General features: G+C 37.3%; 1 protein-coding gene across 2 annotated transcripts in view; it reads left to right on the top strand.

The window, feature by feature from the left end:
• The window catches only part of LOC106869140 (extracellular serine/threonine protein CG31145), a 191,755-nt gene that overhangs the window by 4,461 nt on the left and 177,294 nt on the right, over window positions 1–10,000 (top strand). The window lies entirely within an intron of this gene.

Raw genomic sequence — 10,000 nt, forward strand, 5'->3', positions numbered from 1 at the left:
TATATATACACGACGTGTTTCCACGCAATTTCTGTTCACCAAATTCCCTCGTTGCATTGATCGGACCAGGGTTATAATAGAAGACACTTGCTTAAGGTGCCAGGCAGTTGAACTGAAGACGAAACCACGTGGTTACAATGCTTTTCAAACACACAGCCATGCCAGTGCCAAATATATTTGGGTTTCTTTCTGTATATATTAATTGAGAAGTTTGTAAATCTTTTTTCAAGCATGTTGATCCTTTCAAAACTAAATGGAAGAAATCTCACTGACTGAAATAAATGTTTAGATTAATATATTTGAGTCTTTAACACTTTTAATTCCTCTCTCTCTCTCTCTCTCTGTGTGTGTGTGTGTGTGTGTGTGTGTGAACACGTACAAGTACATATCGCAGCCAGATCCACTTTCCATGGTCATTGTAGTGATCCATATCTAATAAGCCAGTGTCCTCCATGACCAGCTGGAAACTATTTCATATGTTTACATTATACATGTGTGTGTGTGTATACATACATGCATACATACATATATATGTACAGACCCGCCCATATACTGACTCTAAATGCTTACATATACACCCACATACATTCACAACTACTCCTTTGATATTTTTGATATTCCAATGAAGAAACTTTGGATCTAGGTTAGAAACCAACTCTTTCTTCATCTGCAAGAAATCTAGAAATAAAACTAAGTAATAGCATACATACCTGCATAAATACACACATACATACATACGTACGTACGTACCTACCTACATACATACACACATACATACATACATACATACATACATACATACATACATACACTAGAAAGCTAATTCGAAGACTACAGATCCAATCCGTTACTAGAATTTTTAAAATCTGTAAAACTTTCCAGAAGTTTAGCATTGAAATACATATGAACATGTCTAGATATGCAACTATATGCATGAGAATACATACATAAAGCAAAACATACAAATCTGCACACATACATACATACATACATACATACATACATACATACATACATACATTACATACATACATACATACAAAAATACCCTGTTGTTGATGTTGAATTTCCAATGAAGGAGCCTTGGATCTAGGTTAGAAACTGGCTCTTTCTTCATTGGCAAGAAATCTTGAAATAAGCTGAAGAATGACATACATACATACATACATACATACATACATACATATATGTATGCATGCATAAATACAGACGTGGATAGGTGGCCCTCATTCTGTTTCACTTGCTCAATGAATTGTGCTCAATATTTCACAGACACGTATACCCTTAATATAATTCTCAGATAGAATCAACGTTGCACAATATGTGGACAAGACTTCACTTTTGAATTACAGGTTCAAACCAATCGATGGTCTTCTGTACGGTTTCCATCAACCCAATTTCACTCACAACGAGGCTATTGAGAAGGACATTCGATCAAGATGCCATGCAGTAGAACAGAACTCGGCACCTCATGCATGCATACATACATACATACATACATACGTATGCACGAGTTCTCTGTGTATAGATAGATAGATAGATAGATAGATAGACAGACAGATAGTGTGTGTGCGTATGTGAACGTGTGTGTGTGTGTGTGTGTGTGTGAATGCCTGCATGTTTGCGTAGGTATATGTATGTAGATAGGAAGAGAAAAATACAGACCGATAGATCGATCGATAGATAGATGCATACATACATACACACACACACACACACACACATACATACATACATACATACCTACATGCCTATATAAGCAGTATATATATATATGTATACTGCTGTATGTGTGTGTGAAAGAGAGAGAAGGAGAGTCAGTATGTAGATAGAAGACATAAAGTTAATTATTGGTTTCAAATTTTGGCACAAGGCCAGGAATTTCGGAAATGGAGTAAGTCGACCCCGACAGTATTTGAACTCATAACGTAAAGTCGGAATAAATGCCACTAAGCGTTTTGTCCGGCTCGGTAACAACTCTGCTAGCTAATCGCCTTCATTAAGTTAATTACTACAAAGACAAACGTGTAGCTATACATATTTGAACCTGATGAATTAGGTAATATTAAAAGAGGTCAGTAAGCCGGTGAGCTGGCAAAATCGTTAGCAAGCGGATAAGGTGTTTAGCGATACTTCTTCCGACTCTACGCTCTGTGTTCAAATCCCACCGAGGTCAACCTTGTCTTTCATCTTTACAGGACCGATAAAATATGTAACAGTCAAGCACTGGGGGTCGATGTAATCGACTAGCCCCTCCCACTAAAATCGCATACCTTGTACCTATAGTAGAAAGAATTAAAATAGGTCAGTCCAATCGTGAGCCCAAGTTATCCCCTCCCCTTACAAAAAAAAAACGCCCGCCTAGGTTTCTTTTCACAGTGAGAGTAAATTACATTCGCATATAAATCCATATATTTATACATTTATCACCCGCTGTTATTGTATTCTTGTAGTTATTTGAACAATTATTCGTCATTCGAAACAGAGGCTTCATACTTCACTATTCCGAAATTTTTTTGTTTTATCTGTCACGATTTTCAAAGTATCTGAACTTCGTGTTATAAATGGGAAGCTTTGTTTAACGACGTTCTGAAGGAACATAATTATTCCAATGAATGAACTCAAATGCATGTATCAAAGAAATTCATTTTTTTTTTTGACAATATCCAAATGCGTTGATGTCAATATGTCATTTGTATTTCCCCTCAGTTTAATATCTGGTTTAATCCTCTAAATGAAGGTATTAGTGTAAGTTCATCGATTTAATTCCATTAAGCAATTATTTACCAACCTTTCCTGTGTTGAGCAGGACTTTTATCAGTTCATCATCAACGTTTGTGTGTGTGTTTGTGCTTGTGTGTATATACTTATATTCACACATATATCACACGTATGGATATATATATATATATATATATATATATATATATATATATATCCATATTCATCTATGTGTGTGTATGTATGTTTATGAATATGTATACACACGCACATTTCTGTATATATAATTAAAACTGAAACTTAGAGTGACAACTGGCACGAATTTAACAACAAAGTCAAATAAAGGTAAATTCTTCATTTATTAAAATTATCTTCGCTTTCAGAGAAATTAAAGCAAACGCCTAGTGGCAGTTGCGAGTAACCCTAAATCAAAAGGGGAGATAAGCTCGAGAATGAAAAAAAAAACACTGTGAAATTGGTATCCTATTAAGTAAAAGATGCATGTATATATGAATGTATGTACGTATGTATGTATGTGGGTAGTTAGGTAGGTAGGTAGGTAGGTAGGTACACTGAAAGCTGGACATACTGCAGGCTGAACAACAAAATTGTCAAAGGGCAGATGAACTCAGTAGAGCAAACGGCCATCCAACAGTTGGGAGTGAGAGACCCCTAGTCTTTATATTGACATGTCTCGAGGTGAAGGAAATTCCGAAATACTCCCACCTCATCGTGAAGCCGGATATGTTGCTCTTGCTTGTTTCTGCACTATTTGACTTTGTAGGTGAGAGTCTTAACGGTGTTGTTCAATCGGTTATTGACTTTATATTTCATTACGGGCATCGCTGATAGCCATTCCTTTAACAACTTGGCTCAGATATTATGTAAGTGATGGTCACACTGGTCTACAAGTTGACAGTCACCTTATATGTATGTACTTACATACATACACACAATTTCTATACTCACACTATAGGCGCATTTATACCGATAATTATTGGTGTAATTGGTCGTGCTTATAAACGTTTATATGACAATTTCGTATAGCTAGAGTTTTTAAAGAAAGAAACGGATTGACTATCTGTAAGTGGAACAGTAGATATGTGCAAGAGTTTACTGAAGTTCCACATGTAACACATTCTTGTTATCTGTGTTCCAGCGTTAGAAACCTGCTCTTTCGTTATGGGATGAATTCTAATAATTAAAAAGAGAAACATCCACTCTTTTTCTTTCTCTCTCTCTCTCTCTCTCACACGCACTCATACACTCAAACACACAAACACACACATACACCCATACAGGCGGTAGATAGATGTACATAGATAAAGACATAGACACGCTCACATAAGCATATTACGACAGCTAAATTCAACAATAAGGTTCGTCGATTTGTTGAAGTATTGATCAGTTGATCTTTATTGTATTTATATATTTATCTATTTTTGTAAATAATTATTACTGGATCTCATTGTATGGATATAAAAACGTCCACACGGGTGCACACACACACACATAAGAAAGTATATGTGTGTCTACATACATACATACACAAATATATACATATAAAAATATATGTATGTGTATATAAAGATATGTATATATATATATATATATATGCTTGTATGTATATATATGCAAATATGTACCTATATGATGAATGCATATACATACATATTTATATACATGCCGTGATTAGAGGAGTATACACGGTTTGAGTTGAAGGTTTCTTCATTACTGAATTTAATTGATTAATAAGTGAAGTTATATAAACATATACATGTAAACGCACGCTCACACCTAAATACGTATTTATGTATGCATGCCAGAATGTATGTACGTATGCATATATGTATGTATTACGTGTATGTGGATGTAAGTGTGTGTTTGTGTGAATGATTGTGTTTCGTTTATATACACACATACAAATAAATACGGTTTTATTTATTGTGTCTACCAAGATTCTATGTTCGGTTTACTTCTCTTCAGCAATTTGCTTAAACAGCTGCACACATGACATCAATCCCAGTAAAATATATACTTCCACAGAAGACTCTTTACTTCAGAAAGTTATCGAATGGTTATTTCACTGGTTTAAAACTCCAACTTGACTTCAAGCAAAATGTACACTAACATGTGATAGTTGCTTCCATTATATGAATCTATGTTATTGGACATACCTCATGTTAGTTTCATCGGCCACACTCTTCCGTGTTTCGCTTAGGAATTGTTGGAAGAGGATATTAACTTTGGAGTTTTCCTTCTCCTAGACTGATTGGTTTCACCGCAGCTAAGAAGCTCTATCTACCCTTACAAACATCTATTGAACTCACAGATGGGACCCTGATAGGCGCTACCATTCCGGGTCAGAACGGACCTGAGAGTAATGGTAAATAAGAGGTGATTCTGCGCTCCAGTGTGAAACAGAACAATACGTTGCTGAAAACAAGGAAATATTTGAGTTCATCCACATCCGATATCAGACTTAAGAAATATTGTCGACAACAACCTCATCTGAAGCATCTTAATGTCATCAATGAAGCAGTGGAAATACCGCTAAGTATTTTGTCGGGCGTGCTAACGATTCTGCCAGCTCGCTGCATTAACAACAATAACAATAATAATAATAATAATAATAATAATAATAATAATAATAATAATAATAATAATAATAATAATAATAATAATCCTTTCGATCATAGACACAAGGCCTACAATTTTTAGGGGCTACAGTAGATTATAGCCCCAAATCCCCAAAATTTGCCCCAGGTGCCATGCAGTGAGACTGAACCCTAACTGCACCCCCAGAATAACAGGCGTTAATTAAGCAAGCTTTTGTGAGTATCTCACCAAGTATTGTCTTGCACTTATATCATATGAAATACTTTGTGTCCCCAATAACTTTCGACAAGATAACAAATTCGTTGAGATAGTTTCCCATCATCATATCAACCGCTATTACCTATCAACTACTTATCAATTACCTTGTCGTTCTCGTGTGACGAACGCAGCAGTTAGAAACACACAAATCGTGAAATATCTAAGTTGTAAATGTTGAACATTTACAACAATTGTATTGATTCATCTTTGACAGTAAAGTTTGACTACCCAGGTAAGTATGAAACGAAACAAATGTTTTTTACCTGCAATGTATGTTGAATTTTATAAATAGAATTTTTAAAAAATGTGACGTATGTGATATCACACGAATTTTTTTTACCACCTGAAAATATTAGCTACTAACTCTTCTATATTTCTCTTGAGCAACATAAAAAAACCTCGCGGTGCTTCAAAAACTGCTATGGAAACAGTTTTCATTTACCTAGTGTGATGTGCATGACAAAAATGGATGTGGCATTTTCAAGATAGATATTTACTAAATCTTCCAAATGGTGTAAATCGGGAAGAAATTCTCCCTGTATCATTATATAGTCGAAGATCAAGCATTTCAACATAACTTTAGAGGTATATAGCGGTTTTTCTAGGCATTCTAAAAGTTTTTGAAAAGCCTGTTTTGGTTTAACTTTAATGACAATGGCCCTATCTATCATAGACCAGCGAAGGACTTCTGCGAAACAACAGCTAAATCTCCCTCAACGTATACCCTACTTTGGATAATGATATGGATCTGAGTTGTCTGCCTAGTAGAAAAAAAGAGCTTAATGCTTTTCATTATAGATCTGCTGGATCAGAGCTACTGGCACTCCGTCGCTTACGACGACGAGTGTTCCAGTTGATCCGATCAACAGAACATCTTGCTCGTGAAATTAACGTGCAAGTGGCTGAGCACTCCACAGACATGCGTACCTTTAAAGTAGTTCTCAGGGATATTCAGCGTGACACAGAATGTGTCAAGGTTGACCCATAGAAATACAGGTACTAAACTCATTTTTGTCAGCTGAGTGGACTGGAGCAACGTGAAATAAAATGTCTTGCTCAATGATACAACGCGTTACTGGGAATTGAACTCACGACCTTACGATCGTAAGCTGAATACCCTAACCACTAAGCCACGCAACCTTCACCGGATCAGAGCTGACCTGGAGCTAAACAACAAATTTTTTTCTAATTTAGGCACGAGGCCAGCAATTTTGAGGGGAAGGGAAAGTCGATTACGTCGACTTCGGAGCTCAATTGTTACTTACTTTATCTACCCCTAAACGACGAAATGCAAAGTAAACCTCAGCGGCATTTGAACCCAGAACGTAAAAAACCAGGGGGAAGAAATGCTAGCTGCTGAGCAATTCCCCACCGACTCGCTAACGATTCCGGCAGCTCGCTAAACAACAACGGTACCCAACAGCTATTACCATAGTTACAATAACAACCACCAACACCAATACCTCCACCATTACTACTACTAATACTACTACTACTACTACTACTAAGTAGTAGTAGTAGTAGTTCAACCTCGACTACTACAACCCAAACTGTCACTACAATTAAAATCACCCTCATCCTCTCCCCGCCCCATCCCTGTCTAGTGGGAGGCACCGTCATACCCGTCATCAACGCCGCCACAATCAAAACAACCACTATAACCAGAACCACAACCACAATCAATACCACCACTACCACCTCTGTCGCCGCCATTGACGTTTTACTCGCAATACTTATTCTTTTCTTCCCCATCATCATCATCATCATCATCATCATCATCATCATCATCATCATCATCATCATCATCATCAGTACCGTCTCCACCGTCACGACTATGTACGTACTCCTCAATTTGTCCCAGATACCCGACTGTCAATCATATTTCGCAGTTTTATACGGGTGACCCTGTAGTCGGGGTGTTTGTATGGGTGTGGGTGGAAGGGAAGAGCAGAAAGAAAATAACAGGGTCGGTGGAGGTTGCCGCCACTACGTTTTCTGCAGTTGTTGTTGGTGGTGGTAGTGGTGGTGGTAGTGGTGGTGGTGGTGGTCGTCGTCGTCGTTGTCGTTCTAGTTGTGGTAATGATAATGATAATGATGATGATGATTGTAGTAGTGGTGGTTGTGGTGGTAGTGGCGGCGACAGAGGCCACAGTGAAGCTTAAACTCATTGTTGATTTTAGCTAGATGTCAATGCTAATGTGTTGGGCAGGGTGGTGGTTATTGTGGTGAGGGTGCTGTGGTTGTTGTTGTTGGAGGAGGAGGAGGTGGTGGTGGTAGTAGTAGTGGTGGTGGTGGTGGTAGTAGTAGTAGTAGTAGTCGTGGTGGTGATGGCGGTGGAAGAAATGGTGATGACGAGGGCGATGAGTCAGTCATATCATATAAAAAGTATCTGAAGGCGCAGGCGTGGCTGTGTGGTATGAAATTTGTTTCGGAGACACGATTGTTTCACGTTCAGTCCCACTACGTGGCTCCTTGGGCAACTGTTTTCTGTTCTGTCCCCGGGACGACAAAAGTCTTGTGAGTAGATTTGGGGTAGACAGAAACTGAAAAAACCCCGTCGTATCTATCTATCTATCTATCTATATATATATATATATATATATATATATATATATATATATATATATATAAACAATATATGAGTATATGCATATATATGTACATGTATGTATATACCTTCATCCACATGTACATATAGATACATAACTGGGTACATGACGTGGCAAAAGAACATGGACAAAATGGTAAACAAGGTGCAACAAACAAGCAGGCCACATAGAAACATCCCCTTCATCAGCTGCCACCATTATATATATATATATATATATATATATATATATATATATATATATATATATATATACATATACATACACACATATATAAACTTACTTGGAAATGGATGCGTGGTGTTTAACTGAACTACTTGGCAAAATTGTTAATTATTAATTTATTAATTAATTGACAATTCTGCCCTATATCTATCTATCTCTCTCTCTCTCTATCTATCTCTCTCTCTCTCTCTATCTCTCTCTATCTCTCTCTCTCTCCCTATATATATATATATATATATATATGGGAGAATATACAAATAATAACAACAGACGAGGACAGGTGGTGTAAATAACAAAAGGATATATTAGTATGACGCTCGGGAATACGGAAAGTCTTTGACGTTTCGAGCTACGCTCTTCAACAGAAAGAATACGGAGACAAGGAGAAAAACACGGAGTATATATATATATATATATATAGATATATATATATATATATATATATATATATATATATATATATATATACATATATGGGTACAGGACGTCAACAACAGATCAAACAATATGAAATACGTAAACAACGAGAGAAAATGGAGAACAGGAAAAGTAAACACAGAGAAGGACCCTTCATCAGTTGTCGGCTGTGTATCTACTCCTCGTCTCGAGTATTTGACGGGATACATGCATATATATGTGTATGTATATGTATATATATTTGTGTGTGTGTGTGTGTCTTTGTGTCTGTGTCTGTCTTCCTTACCATCGGTTAATAACTCATGTTGCTGTTTGTTATACGTCCCCGTAACCTTGCGGTTCGACAAAAATTCCCCGATAGAATAAGTATTTGGTTTACGAAGAAGAAGTCTTGGGGTCGATTTCTTTGTCTAAAAGACCCTTAAAGGCGGTGCTCCAGCATAGCCGCAGTCAAATGACTGAAACAAGTAAAAGAAAAGAATCTGTTCGTTGTTTACATACCCGTCTTCGTCTTTTGTTTTGTTTGGATTTTTTTTGTAAATTCCAACTATATATATATATATATATATATGTAGTACCCCAGCATGGGCGTAGTCTAATGATTGAAACAAGTGTACGTGTGTGTGTGTGTGTCATTGTGGCGGTGTTTGTTCTCCACCACCGTTTCACAACCGGTGTTGGAGTGTTTACGTTCTCGTAACTTAACGAATCAGGAAAAGAGACGGCTAGAATAAGTACCAGGCCTAAAAAAAAAAAACAATTCTGCGGTCGATTCGTTCGACTAGATTCGGTGCTGCAGTATGGCCGCAGTCAACTATCGGAAGCACACACACACACACACACACACATACACACACACACACACACACACACACACACACACACACACACGTTATGCATATATATGCGTAGGAGTGGCTGTGTGGTAAGTAGTTTGCTTACGAACCATATGGTTCCGGGTTCAGTCCCACTGCGTGTCACCTTGGGCAAGTGTCTTTTACTATAGCCTCGGGTCGACCAAAGCTTTGTTGTGGATTTGGTAGACGGAAACTGAAAGAAGCCCGTCGTATATATATATGTGTGTATATAAATGTATGTATGTGTTTGTTGTTTGTGTCTACGTTTGTCCCCGCACCATCGCTTGACAACCG

This window comes from Octopus bimaculoides, chromosome 5 (assembly GCF_046866305.1).
Source record: "Octopus bimaculoides isolate indiv1 chromosome 5, ASM4686630v1, whole genome shotgun sequence".
Lineage (NCBI taxonomy): Eukaryota > Metazoa > Mollusca > Cephalopoda > Octopoda > Octopodidae > Octopus > Octopus bimaculoides.